The sequence below is a fragment of the Engystomops pustulosus genome, chromosome 2, assembly GCF_040894005.1.
Source record: "Engystomops pustulosus chromosome 2, aEngPut4.maternal, whole genome shotgun sequence".
NCBI lineage: Eukaryota > Metazoa > Chordata > Amphibia > Anura > Leptodactylidae > Engystomops > Engystomops pustulosus.
The window spans coordinates 110,048,069-110,063,036 of NC_092412.1; the positions used below are offsets into that span (position 1 = coordinate 110,048,069).

General features: G+C 37.7%; 1 protein-coding gene across 3 annotated transcripts in view; it reads right to left on the reverse strand.

The window, feature by feature from the left end:
• Positions 1 to 14,968, reverse strand: part of ARHGAP6 (Rho GTPase activating protein 6) — a 381,778-nt gene that overhangs the window by 47,409 nt on the left and 319,401 nt on the right. The window lies entirely within an intron of this gene.

Sequence of the window (14,968 nt, forward strand, 5' to 3'; positions counted from 1 at the left end):
AAATAAACATACAGCCTAACATGGTACTCCTGTTCCCTATGTTATATGACAACTCTGAAGACAGCTTTTACTGAAGAACTACTATAAATAATGAATACATATAAGAGGAAAAATATTATTATATATTTTATTATATTTATTATACAAATAATCTTAAAGATTAAACACTATATGATGGTCTGATCACAACAGAAAGATCTTGCTTTACAGCTGTTAAAAGTGTTGTCCTGTCTCCTGCCTATTCATGATACTGCTGATCTTAAGGGGTTGTCCATGATTTAAAAGAAGCTATATATCTGGCCAGTAGGTGCTGGAAAAACAACAAAAAAAAAAGATCCTTAGCTCCGCTGCCAGCACCACGTGTCAGCACAGTGCACCTGTTTGTTTACAAACACAGTCACGCCAATCCGTCCACTGTCGCTTGTCTGATACAACATTAGATTCAATTAGGCAAGTAGAAGAAATCAGAACGGAGCCTGCCTCCATAAATAAACAGGGGGGCACAGGACAACGGGGTGATCTAGGATGTAAGGATAAGTTTTATTTCTGTTTTTACAGCACCGTCAGGCTGGATATAAGGCCGTACTACCCCTTTGATCATTAATATTAGATGAGAGTCTGACAGTAGACCCTATGCCAGTGATGGCGAACCTTTTAGCGACCGAGTGCCCAAACTGCAACCCCAAACCCTCGATTTATCGCGAGGTGCCACCAAAAATTAAAGCAGTAACTTATTGCTCCCTGTTCAACAACGTTCAATCTTACTGGCCTCATGAGGACACCAACACAGTAGAAAGAAGGAGGGAAAATTTGCATCATTGTAGCTTCTTTCCAGTGTCCCTCTGTACACAGAGAATCATGGGGCCCGCAGGAAGTCCTTCAGAGATAATTCGGCCCTGTCTACAAACTCTCCTCTTCCTACAGTCATAAGTAGCCAAGTAAGTATCACTTTAAAATATGACTGAAAGCAGCCTCTTTGCTTCCAAGTTGCTTGGTACTGCAGGAAAATTCTTTGAGTCCTGTCTGGTGTGCTGGGGGTGATGGCCCGGGTGCCCACAGAAAGGGATTGGAGTGCCGCCTCTGGCACCCGTGCCATAGGTTCACCACCACTGCCCTATGCCACTAATGTATTCAAGGCTTCCTCAAGTGTCAGAATCTATAAAAGAACAGGACTGTAATTTAATGCTGTCCACTATCTAGGTGATGTCCTGCAGAACTACAGCTTAGTTCTCATTGAAATGAGTAGGAGAACTACAGTTTTCATGAGGACATCTGAGTGAAGACCAGTGTAGTTGATCATCTAAGTATTTCCTGTTTTAGGAGGCAGTCAAGAAATGGGACCAGGAGCATCAATAACAGAGCAGCAAGATTTCATATGTAACCATTTATTAATTCAGCAGCCTCCTGAAAAACCCAACTAGAATTTTGTTTAAATGGACAACCCCTATACCTACATCTATACCTACATTGTGTGTAATGGACACATTGTGATGGCTAGATAACTGGGTCAGAGCATCTCCAAATAGACAAGTCTTATGGTGTGTGGCAAATACGGTAAGTACCAAAGGTATACCTTTAATCTGCTGGCCTACAATGCAAAATCTGTACCAGAAGTCTCAACTATAATTTCTAATACTTGGCAGAATGCAACAACGCCAGCTAAAAATTATGCCTTTGTTACCAACTATCAGTGGCCCAAGAAAAGTCATCCAGTAACCTGGCAAAAAGATCAAATATTTACTGTGTGGGGGAATTTTACAGTGTTGGGCAGGTAGTTTTCATGTTAGGACTGATGTATACATATATTTATATCTTTAGTGAAATGTGAAATCATTAGTCATAGTATGAAAGCCAAGCCAGTATTTACAATATAAAACAAAGTTTACTTTGTACTCAAGTCGCTCCTGCTACCATGGAAGACAAACCTTGTAATGAAAGATAATTATCAGTTCTATCTGGAACACACTGTTCAAATTATTCATTTTCTGAACTGTCCTATTAGCTTTGTGTGTGGTTCATATTATTAGGAACTACAGATTCTCTCTGAAAATACCAACCTGCACAGGGACATTTAAAGGTACATTATACTAGATGGCAAGCTCTTGGATATGCACCAAACAGGAGATCATAAACGGACCCCAATTTCTTGTCTACCTGTTTTTCTTACTTACTTTCTTTCTCTTTTTATCATCTATGTATTTGTCTCATATGTATCTATTTCATATCCATCTACTCTATCTATCTATCTATCTATCTATCTATCTATCTCTTAACATATGTTCCATTTATCTTCGTGTTTTGCCCTTTTACAAGTCATTATATACTCACCCGTTCTCACTCACGACAGCATTTTAACTTGATTACCCTTCACTGTGTTTACTTGCCAAATTATACAGGACTGATTGAAAAGAATAAACAGGTTAACTCTTTTACCAGACTGAAAAATACTGCTTTGCTAATCTGTCTAAGTAAAGCTTGGACTCATTTGCACAGGATTTGTGAAACCTATAAATAAACACAAAGCATCAAAAGCAGGTTCCACTGAGGTAGACCTAATAACCTAGCTGATCTGTTTCTCTTCAGACACACTAGAAGTCTATGGTAGCAAGTTATTTTATTGTCCATTCATCAAGCTTTATTCAGCTTACTATACGCAAACAGTCTTCTTTACTTGTTACATACCACTCCAATACTTTGCTGTGGGAATACCGATACTGAGTTGTGTACACAACTACGCTATTTAAGAAAGTGAAAATGAAAAAGGTTTGCCGACATATTCCATCCTGACATATGAAAAAAGGACCCTGTGAAAAAATGCATCAGGAGCTCTCTGCACTTATTTTACTTTGATTTGCCTATTGTAGCGCACCAATTGCAACAATCTGTCAAGTCAGTATACTAAAAGCCTCATGCACATTTCAAAGCCATTTGCAGGCAGGTGCAGAATGGAAAAAAAATATGTGCTCTATAGTTATTTATACGACAAATATATCAACATAATAAAGCATGTGATAAGAATATAATTCAACACTCTTTGTACAGTATAGTTCCTCTGCCTGCTTCATTCATTGCTCTATTAGAAAAAGACAAGTCACTATTGAAACAAAAAAAATACTTGTAAAGAAAAATATAAAACTCATGGCTCTTTTAAGGTAGAGAAAAAAAAGTAATGAAAAGAAAGGAAACTCATCATTTCTGGAAGGGGTTAATTATGTACTCCAAAATCCTTACCTAACCCTTTTAGGGATAAAATGATGACATAAAAGTATGACATTTCACTCTTCGTAGTTGGAGACATCTTGAAGGTGTTTGTAGATAACATTTAAAAAAAAAAGATTCTAGTGAACACAAAAATCTGTTATACAGAGGGGCAACTACAGGGGTAACAGCCACTGTAGCTCCTATGGGGCCCTCAGTGTCAGGGTCCAAAGTATCCGGAGTATTGGGCTTATATATAATGTATGTGTGTATATATGATGTGTATATGCTCTAAATGTGTGTGCGTATGTGATGTGTACATGCTTTATGTGTGCATATGATGCATGGGCATTTATGGTACTGTATGTATGTGTGTATATGCTGTTTGTATGTATGTATTTAGGACAGGGGCCCTGGGCAAATGCGCAATTTGCTGCCCCCTAACGTCAGTCTTGACCCAAGGCCACACCAGTGAGTTCTGTTTGGCTTGTTGGGGGACAAGGGTGATTTGTACAAGGGAATTGTGTTGTTAATATTTTTAATATGTGTTGCCTAATCAAGATATTTTGTATATTTTGCACATCACTTTTTTGTATACTAGCAATTTCAAAGAAAGAACAAATAAAGAAAGAAAGGAAGGAAGAAAGAAGGAGGACATTTCAGCAAGATAAAGTTCTTGATTGGTGTCAGAGAAAGGAAATTAAAATACTAGAATGAGTCAGGCAATCATCTGACTTTCATTTAATAAATAGTCTATGGGTAGAACTACAGGTACCCATAGAAAAGTAGACAACAAACCATAAGAATGAGCCATGGGTGTCAATTTTGGAGGGTTGTTACAAACATCTGGTGAGAATTTCATTTTACCCAATGTATGTAAGCAAGTAAATGTTTCTAGGTTCTCCTATAACTGGATACTATCTGTAGCTTTATTAGATGAAAACTGTTTACTTTGACCATATACCATCATGACCTATGCCAGAACAGATTAAATTTTTCTTTGGAAAGTTAAATAGCTCAGTTTAATAGACAAAACAGCACGTTCTAGCTACTTTCCAAAAACAAATGACTTTCTGTGTTACGAAAGCTACATAATTCTAGGGGAGTTGGGTCTCTATGAATGCTTTCTTTTAATTGTTTGCATCATTTTTAAACAGTTTTACAAAAAAGAATCACATGGGAAAGAAGGAAGATCATCATGAAATTTTTAAACTTTACCTTTCCAAAACAAGACATTTTAGGGGAATTTTAACAAGCCTGGGTGCATCTTATCACCAGGTATATGGCGCACCACATATACCAAGAGGCTCCAGCCTCTCTGGCATTTGGATGTGTTCTGGACACAGCAGACAAGTAAATTCAGTGGGCCAGGGCATCCATCCGGGGCAAAATGGAGAAGATGGAAAGCTGGCCTAAATCATAAAACTTTGTTTGAGTTTTTTTTTCTGCCCTCAAAGATTGTTGAAAAAGGGAAGTATTTTTGAAAAGCTCCAAGTTCTCTTCTAATAATCCTAAATATATGGTTAATTTATACAACAATTCCAATTGATGTTAATACAACCTCAATATTTCTACAGGCAGGCACTTATCTTTGGCTCATATGTTTTAATTGTTATTCATTACTATTATAAAGCACAGCAGTCAGCCTCTTCTCATCTTTAATTGCTTCTATCACATGTAGCTAATACATGCATTAGGTTATAGACACTTTCACTAACGCTATGGGACTTCTATAGTTTTAATGCTTTTATCATGCTGTCTGGCTTATTGGTTTTGTTACATGTGGCGATTTATACCTAGGTGTATTATAACCATCCTGGATCCAGCTAGACAGGTATTTTGTGCCAGGTAGCCTATCATTTGTCCTGCTCCCATGCCCTACAAGTGTGCTGGTAATATAAGCATGTTACACTGCACACAGCCCAAGTTATTATTAACTACTGCCTGCTTGTCCTACCCAAGTGTATAACCAATGTTATACTCAAAACAGAAATGTTTGTGAGTGGCCACAGGCATCCCTTCTTTTATGGAGATGTGTATATATAAGATAGAGAGCTCTAGGAATTATTCATGTGATAACTCTTGACTAGGTACATCAAAGATGGTCTGAAACATTTGAAGGAAATCTACAATCAAAATAAAGCATGATAAACCAATGGCACTCATTTATAGATGCAGGCACTGTGACTGTGGTAATCTTCTTATATTTGTTATCCATCACCTCCTTCCATCTCAATTCAACTTTTATTACCCTAATGGGCCAAAAGTTGATTTTAGAAGGAAGGAGGCCAAATATAAGAAGGTTACCACAGTCACAGTGCCTGAATTTATGTGTAAGTGTCCCTGGTTTTTCATTATGGATTTTGATGGTAGATTTCCTTTAAATACATATGCAGAGTGAATGGTAGGGGTTCCAAGTGTCTCATTCCGATTCTAAGATATCATGCCCTGAAAACCCCTGAATTAGAAAATATTATTATCTTGTGTGACATTATTTCCTCACCGCCTTGTGTTTTCCTAAAATGCTTGCTTAACCAACATGCTTTTTTCATATTTATTCTAAAATTGTGCAGTTTTATATCCCAACAATTTTTTTTATAAATCAGAAATACTGGGGCACATTTACTAAGAAAGTCGAGAACTTCACTAAAATTGCTCTGCCCCTGTATAATACTGGGTGCAACCGATTTATTAAGAATCTGCACCAGAAATCAGACTGGTGCAACAGTCTTTGCATAAATATGGTGCTTGGTCCGACTGAGCACCTGAACGCCCCCTAATTTATGTTGCTGGCACAGCTGCGGCACAAAACAGTTGCGTGAGACACAATAGTGGCGTGGACACTTCTTGAATACCTTTGCAAGCAGTGTACACCTAAAAGAACGTGCAAAGTCCGACAGAAAACTGGGGCAAATCCTTTAGTAAATGTGCCTTATTATATGATTGCAAAATTATACATTTTTATAATCCTGCCATTCATGATGATAAAAAGGATACTTTCTGTGGAATGGTCACCAGTGATTAAATCCTAGACCAGAGAACACCTCCATCAAAATCACTAAATCACACAATGAAGTATGTTTAAGTTCTGATGCCACACTGTTTAAAAATGCTACTTAAAGCCTTTTGTGTAGATGACTATATAAGCAGTTATTTACACTTTAAAATGTTAAAAGCTCATGGCATCAATTAAGAGAATGTACTCTGGAGAAGTATAAACACAGAAATGCCAAGTTTATTTTAATACAGTGGAGAAGCTCAGATATGCATATTAAAAGGACAGTTTAGAGTGAAACATAACTCAACAGGATGTGACATCATGATCCTGGGTATTACTAATTACTAATATTAGTGATATCGATATTTATCAAACAATGCCCATGCCCCTACTGAAATAATCTCATAACAGATTGGGACGTGATCCAACTGCAATGTGTACAGAATATTCTATGTTCACTTTAAGGACCTATAGCAGTGATGGCAAACCTTTTAGGGACAGAGTGCCGAAAATACAAGAAAAAGCCACATGTTTCCCACAAAGGGCCAAATGCCAATTTTAAGTAACAGGTTTCAAATGTATTGGCGCCCTGAGGACACCAATACAGGAGAAAGAAGGAGAAATTTGGATTATTATTGTAGTTTCCCTCTAAAGTCCCCTTAACAGGATGAATCACAGGTCCAGAGAAGGGGCTACAGTGATAATCAAGCTCTGTCCACTCGTCCTTGATTCAGGTCTTGAGTCCGGAATGGAGGCCTTTGTGCTGGGTGATGGCCTAGGTGCCCAAATAGAGGGCTCCGAGTGCCACCTCTGGCACCCGTGCCATAGGTTCGCCACCACAGACCTATAGGGATAAAAGTCATAGACATGCACACCTGCACGGTAGGGATATTTTTAATAGAATATATTAAAACAAACCTATCATATAGTAAATGGAGTGTCATCCGCCTGTTGTAGGTGCTTATCTCTTTTTTTTGTCTTATATTTGCACCTTTTTTGGCGCATTTGCAGTTTTGCACCAAAATTTGCATATTTTACACTCGACTAGCAAAGTTAGTTGCAGAACAATTTTTCATTGTTGTGTCTGATATATCATTAAAATGTAGATGTGGACGTATGAAAGCTGACAAAAAATGGTGCAAATTTTGAGCAAATAAAGTATTGGATGCTGTAGATGAATTTGTGACTTTTGTGCACAAAATAGACAAACATACATGCCTGATATATCATCCTGTAAGATAAATGAAACCACAACCCAGAGATACCCTGAAAATCCATAAAAGACATGCACAAACGTTCTGACTAAAGATAGATGACCCCCCATATTTTTCTGATTCACAAATATACCCAGTACAACAAAAGAACACATCCTCTAATTCACTGTCATTAACAAAAATACAGCATTTCACAGATATAATTCCAACCTGTCTCTATCAGTCCTGGTGTATACAATTTTGGTTGCCTCGAAAACCGACAGTAAATCTTCCGACTATGGTTGGGCAGTGCAGATTCTTCTCATGAATAGCTTCTCTTGTCTGCATGATGCAGTTTGCTCTCTGCCTTCACCCCCCTTCTCCCCCCCACTGGATTACAAGACAAAAACACACACAGACACTCACAGACACTTCCTTCCAGACCTACTCAACAAGCTACAGACAAGTTAAGGTCTTCATAGCAGGGGAACTAGTCAGCAATGCTGACAGTGTGTGTTTAAGATTTAGCAGAACCAAGAGTTCCATTGTGTTTTATATCCATCTCATGAATCGCATCATCTCTCATCTCTCATCTGTCTGATATCTCTTTTTCTATGTGTCAGTTACTAGTGAATGTTCAAAAGCTAAATGAAAGTGTACATAAACCTGCACCCGGATTATCTAAGCACATTTTCAGCACACACCATTTCATAACACAGAGGAATCATGCAGCGTCTGCTTAGAGATTCCCGCCCACACCCTGAAATATTACACTGACCATCATTGAATTATAGTAGCTAAAACAACAAAAAAACTGAGTAAAATTGCAAACTAAAGGGGTTAAAAATGATCTTTATTGTGTAAACATGACTATGGGATTAAAATTTGAGAACTTCTTTCATGAGCAAATCCCTTTAACCCCTTCCCCCACCCTGACGTAAATCAATGCAGGTAGTTCCCACACCTTGACATAGAATCACGGAGGGATCACTGTGGGATCCCTTCGCAATATGGCTTTTTTTTTGGTTGCTCCATTTAGGTAGAGCTTGGTAATCCCAACACTTTTTCTGCACTTCTAGGTTCCCTAGGTTTTTATAACCGAAACACGTTACTGAGACATATCAATGTTATCAATTATGTTTTAATATGTCACTTTTTTGTTCAATGATTGTTTCAATAAATTTAATTATGTTCATTAAATCACTAATCTGGAGTAATTTCAAAAATTTATCAGCATTTGTGATACTCCTATATGAATTGGCTTATTAGCGCCCCATGTTAGCTTCCCCCAATTTTTTCTTCTTCCTACATCACTTCTAGGTTTCCAACACTTTTTTAGGCCTAATTTTTGGTGCACAAATAGACGAGCTAAATGCTGGTCTACCAAATATTATTTCACCTTAATGAATGCGGAGTCAGTTGAGAACCTTTTTGGTTGTGTGTCAAACACACCGTGCACCACAACTGATGTCCCCCAATATCTTAAGATCAGAGTATCCATTTCTAGTCTAGGTATATTCTCAAAGCAAACAAATATAAAAATAGTTTCAAGAGAAATCTTCCAGATATATAGTCAGAAAGGTTATTTGAGGCAAAGAAGACAGTAAAACCCAGTGTTTGCCTTTGACACGGCAGGGATAAAAAAGCTATAACAATATTTATCTAGAAGATGTTAGAATATTGCTGGTTTATACTTACTTCCTAAACACACTGCCAAATAACGTGTATATGATAATACAGAACACATACATATAATACATGTAGGAAAGGGATTTGAGAACCAAGAGAGTAAATGTTTGTTTATGGAAACACAATGTACATTTGTCTGGGAACAGCTTGTCTCTGTTTTCTTCTAGTGGACTCTAGGAAATGTCATCTATCATATAACAGGTATTCCTATAAATTCAATTAGTACTAGGATTTTAGATATGTTGTGCCAAAACACAGGATTAGAGATGTAGTAGAGTTTCATCTGCCTATGTGTGTCTGAGTGCAGTAAACTTTCCAGACTTCTATTTAAAGTATATGCACTTCAAATGCATCCCACTTACAGATGGACCTCTCTGGCAATTGTCACCTCTAGTTAAGGTCTCTGGAAGCTGATGATTTACTTAAGTTTGGGTCCAAGCTGAAGTTATCATCTGTAAGAGTTATCAAAGGTATCAATTAAGCTTTTTTGTTTTATTTGTTCCCATGACAGCCCAAAATTAAGAAAATTCTATTGTCACAGGGATCAAAAATATACTTTGTCTAAAGTTACAAATTTAATTTAAAAGCAAACCTATAGAACCTATCTTGTCTGTAACCAGGGGCTGGCTGTAAATATAGGGTTGTGTATGCATCATATCATGGAAAGCTCCATACTCACTTGGAATTTAAAGAATGTTTTTTGGACTTCATCTGTGCTGACATATGTTTTAAAGGGGTTATACCAACTTTGACTCTTATACCCTATCCATAGGATTTCTGACACTACCATCAGTATTGTATGGAGTGGCAAGATGCATGCTCAACCTACTTCTTCATTCAGCTAGTGAGAATGGCAATCCAGTTCTTATGAAATGCAGAGGTCTGTTCTTGTGAACGTTGGGATCCCCACTAATCAGATTGTTATCACTTATGCTTTGGATTAGGGATAACAATAAAGTTGGTATAACCCCTTGAAAATTGTGAAAAAAAACACAGTAACTCAGCTATTCTTTGGAAAATGGCTGATGTATGATATTGTATGGTCATTTAGTGGCATAAATTGGTGTGTACAGTGTAGTTACAGAAAAAAGAATACATTAAGAGCCAATTCTATCATTAACCAAGACACCAGTTCTCTATCTTCACACAGCAGCTATAAAAGTCGCATGTGATTACTATTAGCAATGTAGAGCAGGATCTCAGGAAAGGCACATTGCAAATTGTAAAACCTGCGGTATAAATGTGGAGTGATTCCGCAGCAGAATGGGAAGAAAGTGGTTTTTAAAATCCATAAAAAGTCCTTTAGTTCTAACGTGTAAATTTTTTGATGGGGAGTGGGTACCTCATTCTATGTTATGCTTCATATCGCTCTTCAATGTTTTGATAGGAACAATTTATTCCTTGTCTTAATACAGACTCGGCCCACAGTCTTCAGTAAGCTGTCTGCGATAGACTGCAGCTGTCAGTCAGACAACTCCTTTGACTCTGATAGCGGAAGAATGTTATGTTTAGCGCTCCCATAGGGTCATTGTATGCTACAAACTATTACCTTTTTATTTAGAAAAGGAGATGAGCCTACCTAAATTCTGTCTTGCCACATGTCCTCTCAAGACACTGATTCTTGGTACAGTTTTTAGTCACCTAAAGAAACATTTATTTTGTTCATCCACTGTTCACTCCCCATCTTTAAAAGTCCATAATTCTTTTTATTTTTCCATGTACAGAGCTTCATCATAGCTTGTTTTCTTGAGGACTCATTTTTTGCAGCTTTAAGTGTGCACTCCATGTTACAACTCTTCTTTATTCTTTGAGTCAGTAGGTTAAAAATTAAAACCTTATATACAGAAAGTATGTTTTTATTTTACCCTATTTTTGGTGTACTGGCCTGTAAGCCGATATAAAAATATCTGTCACCATGACAACGCATCTACCTCTAATTAGGTGAGCTCACGTGAAGCTGCTGTTTATATGAAATGATAGCTTTGACCACAGCTTAACTGACCACAGGTTAACTGCCACAACTGTTACCAGCACCGATCACAACAGGTAGCAGCAGGTGTCTGCTGTATAATACAGCAGACACCGGCCCTATTTGGAGAGGGCTATACCTGTAAACCATCTTTGTACAACCTAAACTTCTTGGGGAAACACAGTCCTTAAAGGGGTGACAGCAAGCAGACAACAAGCAGAGATCTTGGAAACTGTGAAGAATTGATACACAAAGTGTATTGGAAAATGTTATAACTTTTCATTACATAAACAATATCAGTTATATGCTGGGCTGTGCTTCAAGTGTACAAGCCCTTTAAGAGGTTGAAAAAGTGAATACAGTACTGTACATTTAATAACATACAGGTGTATGTTTTTATGTATTTTAAAATTTAAATTATTCATGCTAAAAAAAAACCCTATTGGTATGAATGATTGTTTGCATGCAATGTATTGCCAGCAATTTCAAACTATTTAAAATGATAAATTATCCATGGATATCTTTCTTCCTGTGTTTAGTCTATATTGTGGGTTTACATATTTGTTTGTGGAGTTTCATCATTCCCAGAGTGGTGCATACTTATCTTCACTATAATAGTCGCTACCCTTACATTTTTTTTCTCTAACAGATGGATGCAGCACTAAAACTTGTCATAACCATTCGTTTCAGAACAGCAGATGTCAATCATATACAACATGAACTGGAGCTCCACCAATAGTGAGATGCTCAGCATTATAAACAATAGGAACATGCCATAGGGGATATTACTGGGATTATCCCAGTGTATGAGTGCAGAACTGTTATAATTGCCTATGACAACCAATTGTAACCTTTGTGTTCCAACAGCTGTTTATAAAATTACAGCTGGGCTCTGATTGGTTTACTTCAGCAACTAGAACAGTTTCACCTCAGACACTTCTGATAAATCTGCCCCATGGTTCCTAAACACAGACCATGTATAAATTATTCCATTCTTTTTCTCATCTGTCGTGTGAAATTTAGACAATTACAGACTATGCAAATGAAATAATAATAATAATTCTTTATTTATATAGCGCACAGAGATTACACGGTGCTGCACAGAGCCAAATTGGTCCCTGTCCCCATGGGGCTCACAATCTAAACAACCTACCTGTATGTTTTGGATTGTGGGAGGAAACCAGAGTACCCGGGGGAAACCCACACAAACACAGAGAGAACATACAAACTCTTTGCAGATGTAGACCTGGGTGGGACTTGAACTCAGGACCCCAATGCTACAAGGCAGAAGTGCTACTCACTCAGCCACCGTGCTGCCCATCATAAATGAAATGTGCAAATATCAATCTTTTATCATAGTGCTATGTGTATAGTGTTATTATTGTAATATAGGATACTATATCTGTAGCCCCTCACTTCTGTCTCTGTTATAAATTATTCTGAGCCAGCATCCATTATAGAGCAGAAGACTGTGGCAGCTAGATGCGGAGAGGCAACATGAGCCAGTCCAAGGTCAGATAGCGTTCTGGGGATGTGTTTGCCTCTATGTCCCTTACCCTGTAATGTGAATACTAAGTAATTAGTCTTTTACTAAGAGCCACAAGCCCCCCCAAAGATATGAGCTTAATGTGATCCCAAAGTGCCTATATAATAATTAGCACAGAATTTCTCTGTTTTGTTTTAAAAGCTTTCAGTCTATCGATATAACCCAAGGGATCCTTGCATATTTTGGGAAGCTTGGGAGAATTTTATCTGACCTCTGTGTCTGCTGATTTAGAACTTTACATTTATTTCAAGGCAAATAAATAGACCATACTTCATGTTTCATTAAAAATAGATTTTTTTGTTGAAGACATTTTACATTCCATAAAAATCATGTTAAAATAATAAAACTAATATAAACTGCCAAATAAAATAAGTGTATCTAACTATCATGCTGATAAATAAAACAGAACCCTTTATTTCTGGAATATTTTCCTTATAAAATCAACAAAGTGACTCATACATAATAATGGACATTATTAATGGTCAAGTTGCTTCCACGTGTCATCCCTTTTTACACTTCCACATAGGCTTTAGTCAATGGGTGGCCTGTGAAAAATGGTCCATATATGCATTCATGTGAATAGGTCCTAAGGCTGACGTACATAAGCTATTGAGTTTACTGGGATTGGTGTAAATCGTGGATTTGACCCAGCAACCCCTTTCTGTCCTAATGAGGGACAAGCACCTTGAAACAGAGTTCTAGTTGTGTTACTATCCAGAGCTAATCCCCTTCAATTGCAACAAAGGTGACTAAATAGGAAGAAAACACACTCCCACAATCTAGCCACCTGCTTTTTCTATTCATTAATGGGACCATTGTAAGGCAATAGCTTCCATAATACACAAGTGGGCAGAAACACGCTGTCAAAAACCGTGAAAGAGTTTCTAAAGAAAGGAATTGTTAAGTTTCTGAAAATGTAAAATGTACTAGAGGAACAGCTTTACATTTAATCTTAAATTGAAAATACTCCTGTAAAGAAAATAGAGGAGGCCACCCCATAAATACTATAAGCATACTGTACCAAAGTCAAAGTAAAAAAAGGTAGTATTTTTGGGGTGGCCTCTCTTTATATTATCTACTATGTGGTTGCTGTTTTACATATGATCTGTAATCATTGTTTCACATGTATGGACAGGGTAATGGGGAGTCTTACTGGGGCACTGCTGTGTACTTTCTGTTGCCCTGGCATGATGCAATGCATTAATTGGATCTTTTTAAGTGGTTTTATCATACGTATGTTGTAAAATAATTAATAAAGATTATTTTTATTCTGTAGTTTCGGTAATTTTTTTGCATAAACCTGCTATCCTTTAGTGCGATTATGTTTTGATTCATGACCTTTTCACTATTGTGGTGCCTGCCTCGCTCTTTGTATAATACCACATTTTATGTATATGCAAAGCGTATATGTTGGAAAAGATGAAGGCATAGTTATTGCCTCCTTCTGTCAACTGTACATCCTGTGCTCCAAAAAAGCAGTGAGCTACGTCTTTCTATCCTGCAGCCTCTGCTGAGCAATGTATTTGCCGATGGGGAGCAGATTCAGCATCTCCCCTTACAGCCTTGCAGAGCGCATACGTCGCTTGGCAGGAAGGGGGACCCGGGGATGTCACTGTCCATTTTAGGACAGTGACATCACTGGGGGAAAACCCTTTCATTGGCAGTAGCAAATCGCTGTCTGCTGCCAATGTGCACTCCTCCCCCAGTATGCCTGTGATATTTATGGGCGTCAGAAAGCAAGGGTAGACATTTAGGCCCCATGTACACAATTTGTAGAGAACATATAAAAACGGCCATATATGGCCGTATATACAGCCGACATACAGCCCCATGCATTACAATGGCCAGTACGCCATTTATGTAAATGGCCGTATTGTCCACAGTACCGTGAGTGGGGTGTATAAAAATATAGAGCATGTTCTATTTTCTACCATAGAAGTCATTTGGAATGTATAAAATACAAACTAAATACGTGCTGCGTACAGCTGTGCACTGTATGCTGCTGTAAATACGTACAGTTGGAGGTGCATTCTGTCAGCCAGCCAATAATTAGTCATCCATCATTTGCCAGCCCACCGTATTTTATAAGGATACGGTGCAATAAATTGCCATACGGTTGCACCAGGGATTTACGGCAAGAATACAGCGAAACATATATATAGAACAGACTAGACCATACAGTCGTGTACATGAGACCTTACTGTGTTGCTGTTATTGTTACTTGCAGGATGTCCAAATATTTAATTACATCATATGAAAAAAGTGTTTTTATGACAATAATCTATTGTTTGCAGACATGTTGCTGAACACCCTACTTTAAGTACAGTATATAGATGCAAGAAACAGCCAACATGTGTAGCACTACAGTCATTTAC